The 9,526-nt window shown below is 51.7% G+C and overlaps 1 pseudogene; it reads right to left on the bottom strand.

Annotated features, from left to right (window-relative positions):
• Positions 1 to 521: 521 nt before the first annotated feature.
• Positions 522 to 2,213, bottom strand: LOC118723153 (annotated as a pseudogene).
• Positions 2,214 to 9,526: the final 7,313 nt, after the last annotated feature.

Genomic DNA, 9,526 nt, shown 5'->3' with positions numbered 1-9,526 from the left:
CAAAAGGTGAATTGTCATCTCCCCCACCTCAGATCTCAAAGGCCCGAGACGAAACTACAAGAAAGTACTGACCTGTGTAGACATATAGCCTGGGCCAGCCCTGGATTCATCCAGTTGTCTGTCAGAGTGGTTTGCTTTCTTCAGATTAATGATGTTTTAAGTTTAGCTTTTTTTTCTTTGTGGTTGGAGCATCAATTGTCTCTAGGAATTGCTCCCAGGACATTATGGTTTGGGCATCTTCCTGGTATAATACATCATATACTTAGTCTGAGAAGCTGCACAGCCTTGGCCCTTGCACCTTACGGAGTCCTGAGTGTGAGCGCCAGAGCCAGGTCCCTGCGCCCTCACTGTCCCCCCCAGTGAGGTCAGGGCTTTCACCTCTGGGGGAGTCCTGACTCTAACTGACCTGCTCGGAATGAACATTCCTTGTCGGTTTTGTACTATGAGTGGGGGAGACCACATTTTCTCAGAACAGGCAAGATTGTGTGCCAGAAATTAAGCAGAATAGGAGTCAGAAATAGCTTAAGGGAGACCCATTGTACGAAGTGGAATTGCTTTATTTACTTGGTTAATGAAGGTGGCCTTGGGCACTATTAGACTTTAGAATTAGAAGCTGCAAAAAAATTATACCAATAAAAGGGTTATATTCTAATTGACTGACCATCACTCTGTGACAAAAATGGCGCCCATAGCCACAAAGATGGTGGCAGCAGCCCCGGAGGCACCCCACGTACACCCCCTCCCTCTGCCTCTGTCACTGCCAAGAGAGGCCCAGAGGCGCCCAGAGCATGTGGGTTGCTGGGCTTGCTTTGGTCTCGGGGCACTCCCCTTCTCTCAGTGGTTGCCCTGGCAAGGAGGGGGAGGACTTCCTGTTCCCTGGTATTTCCACAGAGGCGATGAGGAAGCAAGCTAATAAAAGAGAAAGATGCAAATTGACCATACCTCTGCAGCACCCACTAGCCAATCAGAAGTGGGTATGCAGATAAACCCAACAAAGATGGCAGGTTAATTTGCATGCGTGGTGCCAAGCAGCCTGGGTATTGGCTCTAAACCCACAGCCTCCGGGACCATCACCTCTCAGGGAGGTGAGGGCAGTGGTGCCAAGCCACGCCGTAGTCTCCTGGGACCAATGCCGGCCCGGGGAGGTGAGGGTGGCCGCACCAAGCTACACCTGCAGACTCCCATGACCATCACCAGCCCCGGGAGAAGGGAATTGAAAAGAAGAGACAAAAGGGGAGACAGACCCCACCTTCCCCTTAGGGGACCCCCTTCTCCTTGCCATGTAGTCAGCAACCCCAGCACTGAGTCAGCTGGGATAGGACAGCCCATTTGTCCTTCTCCATCTTGTGCTTCTCCTGTGTCTGGGGCTTGTCCTCTGGATGCCTTTGTCCTCTCATCAAGAGTCACCTCATGTGCCCCCATCCTGTGGCCTGAGGGGTGAGATCAGTTGGAAGTTCGGAATGAATGCTCCCTGGTCCTTCCTTTGGGGATGTCACTGAGGACAGGGTCATAGCCTCTTGCCAGCCGCCGTTTATCCTCATTTCCAGAGGGCTCTACATCTGGACTCCCCCGAAGTTATCTCCGTAGCCCTCTGGGCCCATTGAGTGTCAGAGTGATTCACCTGGGAAGCAGGGTAGGAATTTCCCAGAAACATGCCTCCGGATCCTGAAGATTGGAAGAGCCGCCAGAGCCTGCTGAGGAAGGGGTGTTGGGGAGCTGGTTTGGCTGTGACCCCCTGGGTGACAGACATGGCGATCTTGATGGTATAGATGTTTGCCTCTTCTTGAAACTTCGTGATATTTTTCTTACAGTGAATCCGCTTGTTGCCAAACCAGTTAGAATCTGAGAGATGGTGATGCAGACCTCTTGGCGAACTCCTCCTCAGCCTCCTCACTGAGATACGGTTACTCAGGTGGGAATAGAAATACTCATTTAGGGCCTTGGTGGCCTGTTTGCCAAAGTTCCGGCGTTTCCGTCTGGCATCCAGGAACTGGGAGCGCAGGATCATGACAGCCTCGCAGGTGGACACTCCCTCTGGGGGCCGCTCCTGGGCTGCACCTGACTGGTCATGACTATTAAGCATCTTACTGGTTGTGATTAATTAGCATATCCTGACTAATGAGCATATTCCTCTCTTATTATATAGGACTAGAGGCCAATGCATAGCACTGGCGGGGTCCCTCGGCCTGGACTGCATGGATTGGGCCAAAACCACTCTCCTGTATCCCCTGAGGGGTCCCAGATTGAGAGAGGGTGCAGGCCAGGCCACGGGACCCCAGTGGTGCATGATCGGGGCTGGGCAGGGACCATGGGAGGTTGGCCAGCTGGAGAGGGACCATGGAAGGGCTCCAGGGTGTGTCCAGCCCATCTCACCCAGTTCTGATTGGTTGGACCCCAGCAGCAAGTTAACCTGCTGGTTGGAGCACCTGCCCCCTGGTGGGCAACTGGTTGGACACTTAGTATATTAGGCTTTTATTATATAGGATGGGATATGTGTATCCAACTTCAGTGATAACTTCTAGCTAAGGTTTGAATTTAGATTTTATTGCATCAGTATCACTGAAGTATGAGGTGCATGGAATCCATATATTTAGTTGCTTTCATAGTCACTTGAAAATTACTTTATTGGCAGTCAGAATGGAGGCTGTGTTCAGTCCTGAATGGCCACTGTCAGTAACTGGTACCTAGCACAGTTACTCGTGTGCACTCCAAGTTAGGAATGAGTCTTTGTAACTTATGTCACATCTTGGCTTTTAGAGATTTATGTTACACCAGGAGCCCAGCATGCGATTTGAAATTGTGCGGTGCTGCCCACCCTCGGGTCACCAGTCTGGCCCTGCCTCACTCCCCAGGCCCCACAGCAGCCGCGGCCACTGCTGATCAGGCCCTCCTCCAGCACAGGCACATGGAGGCCTGTGATGCTATGCACAACCTTCTCCTATCTGGTTGACCTGTTGTGGTGTCCTGGTTAATTAGCATATTTCTCTAATACACACACACACACACACACACACACACACTCACACACTCACACTCACACTCTAGAGGCCTGTTGAATGAAGATTTGTGCAAGAATGGGCCTTTCTTCCCCTGGCTGCCAACACCACCTTCACTCAGGCCTTTTTGCCTTCCCACATTGCCCAGAGGCCCGGAGCTGCTGGAGTGGTGTGGAATGCCTGCGTCGTCACCATGGCGACAATGCAAGAGTCTCACCCCACCCAGGCTGCTAGGCATCTGCTTATGCAAATTAACCTGCCATCTTTGTTGGGTTAATTTGAATACTACTGATTGGCTGGTGGGCATTGCAAAGGTATGGTCAATTTGCATCTTTCTCTTTTATTAGTGTAGATAGATGGGGTTGTCTCAGTAGTTTGTAATGAGGCCAGGAGGAAGGGTTGGAGCAGTGATCATAGCTGCTTCCTAGTCTTATAAACTCTATATATAAAGGTTTTAAGAATTTAAAAAATATATATTTTTAGCTCTGGCCAGGTGGCTCTGTTGGTTGGAGCATCATCCTATTACCAAAGACAGTTTGATTCCTGGTCAGGTTCCATCCCTGGTCTAGGTGTGTACAGGCCGAGGCTGATTGATGTTTCTCTCTCTCCCTCCCTCTTCCTCCCTCCTCTAAAATCAATAAAAACATATTCTTGGGTGAGGATTAAAAAATTAAAAGATTTTTTAAAGTTCAAAATGAAATTGTAGTGGCAACAGCTTTCCTAGGATAGATGTACTAAAGCAGCATAGAACCACAACAGCTAGTAATACAGTTGCCACAGGAGATGAATGTGTGTATTCTAACCTTTTGGTATGGAACATGTGCTTTCGCACTGGAGGAGGAACTGTGGTGGAAAGAAGAATGTCAAACAGCAGTTGAGGTTGTGTGGTTTCATTCATAAGCTCCGGAAGCATTTCCAAACCCCTTTTGACTGAGGCAGTAGGTGCTGGGCTTCAAGGGAGCCTTGCTGGGTAGTTTACACTGCCCTGTACTCCCAATGCTTCTGCGATGGGAAACAATACGGTTGGGGGGGGGGGGCGGGGTTGGTAGATATTAGAAGGACTTGGCCTTGAACTGCACTCGTAGTGAGTCCCTGTCATCAATGTGCAGCTTCTCTCATGCTGAGAAACTTGAGCCTGTGCCTGGGTTTTACTGGGTGAACAGAAAGTGCTGTCAGTTTACCTCTGAAACGTCCAACTCAAATAGTTAAAGGACACTTGGATTCCTAGTCAGAGCCAACTGAGTCGCCCTGACCAGAAGGGTCTTTGTCGCAATGGTTTCAGCATCACACCTGTGGCCTCTCTGACTCCCTCTGGGCAGACGCATAGCTCTGAACCTTTTTACCTCCAGGCTCCGTAGCAAACCTTAGAACAGAGTGCGGTGCAGTTTCCTGTTTGCCATTCTCTTTGTCCACGGCTCATCAGCTGGAGGAACAGATGTGAACTCTGGGGCCTTCCAGCTGTCGTTCTGACGTGATTCAATCACGAACCCTTGCAAAGCGTGTTTTCCTGACTTTAAAGCAAATCATGTTCTTCCACTGATGTTGAATTGGAGATCCAGGTGGCATAAATCGTAGCAAATCCCCCACAATCTCGTTCTAATACGGGGACAGGGACCACGGAAGTGGAGATAGTGAGCACCAGTCACAACGTGCTTGGACAGCGTGGGGCCAATGTGCATCTCGGCATGACCCCACGAAGAGCCGGACGGGGGCTGCCCGGCCCTGTTCCGTCCCAACCTAAATTCCTGGGAACATCTCAGGCTCTGAGCCATTCCTTCAGGGTTACTTTCTAGTCTCTGTCCTCCTTAAGACTATTTTATAGCTCCATTACAATGGGGAGCATCCATGCAATGTTTTTAAAAGAGGGTGGTCCAGTGAAGAGCATATTTCTGTAAAAGCAGAACTGCCTGGTGACGTGGTTTTAGGCAGGGCATCCCAGCTCACTGTGCTGGGGGCCGTGGAAGGTGGTGATCACTGGACAGCGCCTCCGTGGTCTGCCCTGACCTTTGCAGTCCACACCCTGCAGGCCGCTCTTGCCAGCTGTCCACAGCAAGCGTTAGAGCGCAGCCCTGCTCTGCCTGCGGTTCGCTCCCCTGGGAATCCCTCCACCAAAACTGGAGGATTGCTGACGTGGCTCCTCACATCTTCCCCCTCCTCGTTCATTTTCCCCGGCGGGAGTGCCTCGGCCTCCCTGGCTGCCCTTCAGCATCTTCCACCAGCACCGGGCTCAGCGCGAAGGGCCAGGACTCGGACTCCCTGTTCCTGCTGCCGAGGTGGATGTGCCGGCGGGAGGGAGGGAGGGTGTGTGTCTGTGGAGAACATAGCTCTTCCCAGGCAGGGACCCTCCTCTTGTCCCCCTGTCCCTGTTCTGGCTTCAGTCCGGAGATACACGTACGACCTCCGTGGGGTCATGACCCACAGACGAGCAGCCTCGCCGCCTCTGGAGGGCCACGGAGAAATGTGACCCGTCCCACGCCCACAGCCCGTGCCTCTAGGCGCGTCCTTTCCACACGTGTTCGTTCCAACCCTTTTATGTTTATTTACCCAAGTACTGTTACTTGGCTGTTTGCAGTGTTTTCAAAACCAAATGTTTCTTTCCTTCGTGTTTTTAATCTTCAATACTTGGTGCAATAGAAGCTGCAAAGATGTGCCACTTTATCTATGACAGATTTATTGTATACCAATAAATTCTAGTTTATCGGCAAAGCTGCGCGTCGTTTCTGTCTGACCACGTGAGTCACGGGTGGGAGCACCTGTGGAGTGTCCTCTGGAGACCTGTGCGCGGACAATGTGTCCTTCCCACCGAGCGTTTTCCCTGCCTGGGCCTCTGGGGCCTCCCGAGCGGGGAGCGCGGATCGGAGCGTCGGTGCTGGTGGGTGCGCACAGCAGAGCCATCCCGAGGGCTGCACACTGGGATTTCTGCTGATACCTAAGCCGCTCTGAGGACGGAGCACTGAAATCCGGGGCAGCTGTCTGTGGCTGCCACCTGGGGTCTCCAGAACTCCAGGGGTCAGGTTGATCATTCTAGGAGGGGGCTAGACACTCGGACAGCAGTGACTCACCTAGACGTCCTCCGAAGTGGCGGGGGTGGGAGTAGGGGCGGGGGGTGGCCACAAAAAAGCAGAGGGAGGCCCAAACCGGTTTGGCTCAGGGGATAGAGCATCGGCCTATGGACTGAAAGGCCCCAGGTTCGATTCCGGTCAAGGGCATGAACCTTAGTTGCGGGCACATCCCCTGTAGGGGGTGTGCAAGAGGCAGCTGATCGAAGATTCTGTCTCATCGATGTTTCTAACTCTCTATCCCTCTCTTACACTCTGTGAAAAATCAATGAAATATATATTAAAAAAAAAAAAAAAAAAAAAAAAAAAAAGCAGAGGGAGGAGAATCCTCAGCACCTCCAGCAGGGCCCAGCCCACACCAGGGATCTGGTCACACTGAGGTCAAGACAGTTCACCAGGCCTCGCCTTGGCCTCGCAACCCGAGACTCGCACGCTCTCCCTCTGGTTTCTGTGCATCAAGGAGCCGTCCAGTGGGTTCCCTGTGACTGCGATGATACAGAGAATCCTCCTGTTTGTGTGGTTTTCACCGCATCCCGGGACCCAGAGACCTGGGGGCATGCCTGCTGTCAGGTTCCAGAGCCCATGGGGCCCAGACTCCGACCCGGTAAACCTGAGGTTCTTCTAGAAACATCCTGCCTGAGACTACTTTTGTGGCCTCCTTAATTCTCTGTTGAGGGTTCAGCTGGGGCTGAGAGCCCCCTGACAGGTTGGGTGGTGGTGGAGGGGCCTGCTGCCTGGTCTGGGCGACCGGAAAGGTTGTGGATGAGAGCGGAAGTCTAAGGACAGGGATGTACTCGGGCCCGTCAGGAATAATCAGAACATAAGACTTATTACCACGCTTCCCTCTGGGCTGAGTGGCCGTTGATGAAGCCAAAGGTGACACACCACGGGGGGATTGTCTCTTGGTAACCGCTCCTGGTGCCTAGAGAAAGCCGAGCTGGGAATTCAGGGTGGAGCTCCTACGTCACAGGGACACCTCAGAGCCCTTCCCCAGTGCACACACGTGCATGTGCCTTGAGGTGCAATCCCCATAGTAGGTGCCCTGCGCTAGTGTGGCTCTGGCTGCCCACTGCGGGCACTGGGGCCATGGTGAGCTTTTGTGGTTGTAAAGGAGCAAGAGTCCTGCCGCTGCCTCGATTCCGGCGTGGCAGAAGGAACACGTACCACCCCAGAGGCGGGATCTGGACCTCCCTGCGGCTGAGGGACTTGAGTATCTCAAGAGACTCGGTTTTTATGCAGTTCGTTCACCCACCCAGACATCCAGGCCCCATCCACATTGACTGCACCTGTGCTGTGTGGGGGTGCTGTGTGGCTGGGCATTGGACCTGTGTGAACGTGGAGAGAGGCCATTGAAGAAGGGCTGATGGGGGGTGGAGGGGCTGTGAGTTCAGAGGAGCTCCAGGAAGGCTCGTTGGAGGACATGACATTGGACCGGGCATGGAAGGGGGATGGGATGTGAAAATGGGGACAAAATCATTTTGGACAGAAAGACCAGCATAAATGAAACTAGAGCCGGCCGACCCACGTGCTTAGGACAGAATTGACTAAGGATGTGCAATTCATGTGGAGAGAGGCTGAGCTACAAATGCTGGTCATGTGCTGCGTGGATTCCAAAGATCGAGAGTGCTATTCTGACCGTGTCTCTGTCAGGAGCTGGCCCGTGGGTGCCTGTGATGACCTTGGCCACCGCCACAGGCAGCAGCCCTCCAGGAGAATTCTCTCCAGCAGCCGGTTTTGCCTCTGCCTCTGGGGCATCCGCTTAGGGCACTGGGGGTTAATGACTTTCAAATGTGTGTCCACTTAAGATAAATGAACAGAATAGCGGGCCAGAGGGCTATTAAAATATTAGCATACTATTTACCATATGCATGATGCCACTTCCCTGAAACAGTTCCAGTGATCAGTAGGGACAGAATTTATTTAGCATCTACTGTGTGATGGAGACAGCAGGGGAGGCAAGATACGACCTAGTCTAGATGCTCCAGGCACTTTGAATAAGGCATCTTATTTGAACCTTAAAGCTACCCTTAGGCTGGTGGTTCTGTCATCATTTTACAAAGGTTTGAACCCAGGGCAATCTGCTCCACTGTATAGGAACCAACCCCGGAACTCAGATAACCAGGGGAGGGATGAACACCTTGCTCGGCTGTTCGGAGGAGGGCGGATCCTCCTGGTGGAAAAGCATTAGGGAAAGGTGGCATCGGAGATGTGTCCTACCCCGTGTGGACTTGAACATGGGACAGGGAGCCTGTGAACAGGGAAGCTTTAGGTGGAAGGAAGCTACTGGACAGAGGTGTGAAGGCAGGAAAGCAGAGGGTGTGCTCTGGAATGGCGGGAAGTATCGAGAAATAGCTGGATAAACAAGGCTGGCAAGGCAGATGGCACCAAGCTTGACTGCCAGGGTTTGGCAACAATGGGGAGCTACCGACGGTTCAGTGGCAGAGGAGTGACGTGATAGAAGTCAAGCTGCCAAAAGGCGAAGGTGGCATCAGTGGACAGGATGGAGACTGGATGGAGACTGGATGGAGGACGGTGGGAAGAGCCCTTGGCTCTGAAATGCCAGTCTGAGCTGTCACAGCATTTACGGTGTGGAATAACCAGGGTGTGCCTGCTTGTTGGACACATCAGCCTTCGGCAAGGAGCCAGGAACACAGTTTGTAGAAAAGCTTATGGAGGAGTGAACTTCCAAGACAGCATTCCATTGATACTGCAGAGACCCCCAAAGGAGCAGGCAATTGTCCCTGGAATCATAATTGAACTCTGAATGCCAAGCAAGCTGTTTAACTGAGGTCTTCGTTAATAGCTTTGTTAGGGACTAAGTGAGAACAAAAGCAAAACCAATACCAGTCTTGTCATCAAAATTGGAGAGGCAAGATATGAAACAATCAGGCAACACGGTCCCTTCTCCAGCATTGACGTAGTCCCTATATCTGTCCTTTCCCTCCCCTCCCCTCCCTTCCCCATTTCCTTCCCTCCATTCCTCCCTTCCTTTCAATGAGTTAAAAATTACGGCTCTAGCTGGTTTGGCTCAGTGGATAGAGCAACAGCACATGCCTGGGTTGCATACTTGATCCCCAGTAGGGGATGTACAGGAGGCAGCCAATCAATGATTCTGTATCTCTCTCTCCCTTTCCTTCTCTGAAGTCAATAAAAATATCTTTTAAAAAATTATATAGAACAGTGCCTGGTAAATGCCAAAGGCTTTGAGAGCCCTCTCTAATAGGTTTTTAGACTTCCAGAATTCATTACTAGGGTACCATTCTTAGAAGGCCCACAAAAGGGCAGCATTGCAAGCTAATACCTTACTGGGGTGCCATTCTCAGGATGTCCACAAGAGGGCATTATTGCAGCTAACCCCTTACTAGGGTACTGTCCTGAAAATGTCACCAAAGAATGTTATTGTAACTAATATCTTACTAATTTACTGTTCTCAGAATGTCTACAGAGAACTCTATGGTGACTAATCCCTTC

The sequence above is a fragment of the Pipistrellus kuhlii genome, unplaced genomic scaffold (assembly GCF_014108245.1).
Source record: "Pipistrellus kuhlii isolate mPipKuh1 unplaced genomic scaffold, mPipKuh1.p scaffold_m20_p_2, whole genome shotgun sequence".
Classification (NCBI taxonomy): Eukaryota; Metazoa; Chordata; class Mammalia; order Chiroptera; family Vespertilionidae; genus Pipistrellus; species Pipistrellus kuhlii.
This window is presented reverse-complemented; position numbering and strand designations above follow the sequence as displayed.